This window comes from Oncorhynchus nerka, unplaced genomic scaffold (genome assembly GCF_034236695.1).
Source record: "Oncorhynchus nerka isolate Pitt River unplaced genomic scaffold, Oner_Uvic_2.0 unplaced_scaffold_13___fragment_6___debris, whole genome shotgun sequence".
In the NCBI taxonomy this organism is placed as follows: domain Eukaryota; kingdom Metazoa; phylum Chordata; class Actinopteri; order Salmoniformes; family Salmonidae; genus Oncorhynchus; species Oncorhynchus nerka.
The window spans coordinates 22,277-25,000 of NW_027038041.1; the positions used below are offsets into that span (position 1 = coordinate 22,277).

Consider the following 2,724-nt stretch of genomic DNA (forward strand, 5'->3'; position numbering starts at 1 on the left):
AATCACATATGGTGTCCAGAGCACAGCTGGAGGCAGAGGGTGGTCTATAGCAAGCGGCAACGGTGAGAGACTTGTTTCTGGAAAGGTACATTTTTAGAAGTAGAAGCTCATTGTTTGGGTACAGACTTGGATAGTAAGACAGAACTCTGCAGGTTATCTTTGCAGTAAATTGCAACACAGCCCCCTTTGGCAGTTCTATCTTGTCAGAAAATGTTATAGTTAGGAATGGAGATTAAGGTTTTTGGTGGTCTTCCTAAGCCAGGATTCAGATACGGCTAGACAATTGAAGCTCAACAGAAGTTGGGTGATGCAACAGGACAACGACCAAAAACACAGAAGTAAATCAACAACAGAATGGCTTCAACAGAAGAAAATACACCTTCTGGAGTGGCCCAGTCAGTCCTGACCTCAATCCGATTTTAAAATGCTGTGGCATGACCTCGAGCGGTTCACACCAGACATCCTAAGAATATTGCTGAACTGAAACAGTTTTGTAAAAATGAATGGTCCAAAATTCCTCCTGAACGTTGTTCAGGTCTGATCCGCAACTACAGAAAACGTTTGGTTTATTGCCAAAGGAGGGTCAACCAGTTATTAAATCCAAGGGTTCACATACTTTTTCCACCTTACACTGAATGTTTACATGGTGTGTTCAATAAAGACACACGTGTTATTAGTTTAAGCAGACTGTCTATTGTTGTGACTTAGATGAAGATCAGATTTTATAACCAATTTATGCCGAAAGGTTCACATACTTTTTCTTGCCACTGTATTTTCCCATTTGGTATTCAAGTATTTGACTAGCAGGTCTCAAGTAGGCTGCATCTGTGATCTTCTTGGCCCTCTGACAGGGCAGGGTCTGGGTTTCTCATCCAGAAATACTGCATACCTGGCTCAGACAAGTGTTGGGTGCAGAGGATAGGTATCCTGGAAAAACAAAACCTGAGTGGAAATCTTATCCAGCTGTGTGTCTGCATGCTTCTATAGATTTGTTTGAGAGGCTTTCCAAAGGCTTAACAGCCATCCACCTGCCACTGAGATCAATGGAAAAGCTAACAGCTTCTGTCCTCCAACAAAAACACAGACACCTACGCCCAACTTTGAATGGTAAGGTACATGTTTTTTATTTTGACATATAGGCAGCTGTAATATAAGGACGCTATTCGATCTGCGTCGCTGAAGTACAGCTTCACTCAAATGGGAATACCTAGGAATACCTAGGATAGGATAAAGTAATCCTTCTCCCTCCCTCCCCCCCCCCCTTAAAAGACCTAGATGCACTATTGTAAAGTGGCTGTTCCACTGGATGTCATAAGGTGAAAGCACCAATTTGTAAGTCGCTCTGGATAAGAGCGTCTGCTAAATGACTTAAATGTAAATGTTAAATGTAAATGTAAAGGCAATGTTCCCTCTTCAGCGTTAAACCCTGCAGATGTCGGCTCAATTGGAAATGACCTTTTAGATTTGATAAATCACGGAATCTGTAACGCTTCAATTTTACAGACTGAATAGAGCTCCGAGTCACAGATTGATGAGGTGGTTTCAAGGCTGTTAGAATTACATGATCGGTCCTAGAAATACAGTAAAATCATTTGGCTGTCAGTGTTTAGCTGACTGCTGTACATGGCTTCGCTTTCCTGTTAAACTGTGCCTGCTAAAACATAGCATTAGTCCAATGGGTTCTGCAAAAAGGTTTGCACTAAACAAGGCACAAATGATGGCACTTAAGGCTGCATTCAATCCATATCGTGGAAGATCCACATTTAAAATTGAAAGGTCATTTCTGTGTTTACCGTGAATGCAGCCTCCGTGACTGCGGGAACATTGCCTTTAATTGTCAATCGCTCTGTGAAGTGGATCTTCAGCCCTTAGGCTGCCCAATTTAGATATCTTTTCCAATTATTGGTCTTTTGACCAATCACATCAGATCTTTTCACATTAGCTCTTTAAAAAAAATATTAGTGGATAAAAGATAAGAATTGGGCTGCCTGTATAAATTCAGCCATAATGACTGATTTCAGCAGGTGCTTTAGCAGAGTGGAGCGAAAACATATGCCATGCGTCGGAGATATGAGCCACCATGTCTAGCCCGACTTTCTCTCCTTACTTCACAGACCTTCACAGTGCCAGAAACTTCTCTGTCTGCACACGCAGTTTGTTCTTCTGGATCTGAAAGAGCAATTTAAAAAGGAGAGAATAGGCCTTTGTATTAAATACAGTGTTTTATGTCAGGGGTGTTTCTCAGATCGACCAGACAGCCGTGGTGGTTCGTGACTCCCTCCAACATGACGCCCTCTGAATGTGTTTAGCAGGACTGCTGCGTGCAGACTGCTTAATAGCTCTGTTTCCTTCTGTCTAGAGACAGAGGGGGACTGGGCTACTCAAATGACTCTCCATTTCTAAATGGTTTTGAAGTGTCTTGAGCGAGACTGAGGACCACGAGGAACATACAGTTTATGCAATGGACTGTTCATCAAAACTAATTTGTCTCTGACAATTACTTAAGCTTCCTGATTATGTCTTCAGAATTGTATAAACAAATACAAAACAAAATGTTGGTCAGCGTTCATGTAGAAACATACATTCTGGGGCGGGTCGGCTTAGCTTTGAGTAAGAGTATATGGTTTGAGAGATTACCTTTCCTGAAACTGTGAGCGGATAGTCATTCACAAATGTTACATAGCGTGGGATCTTGAAATGAGCAATCTGAGGGGAAAGAAGATA

General features: G+C 41.9%; 1 long non-coding RNA gene across 1 annotated transcript; it reads right to left on the reverse strand.

The window, feature by feature from the left end:
* Positions 1 to 1,099: 1,099 nt before the first annotated feature.
* LOC135566811 (uncharacterized) lies at positions 1,100 to 2,718 on the reverse strand. The gene is made up of 2 exons (XR_010462187.1): positions 2,638 to 2,718; positions 1,100 to 2,169 (listed from the first exon to the last, which is right to left on the reverse strand). It is a non-coding gene; the product is annotated as an uncharacterized LOC135566811 (long non-coding RNA).
* Between the last annotated feature and the right edge of the window lie 6 nt (positions 2,719 to 2,724).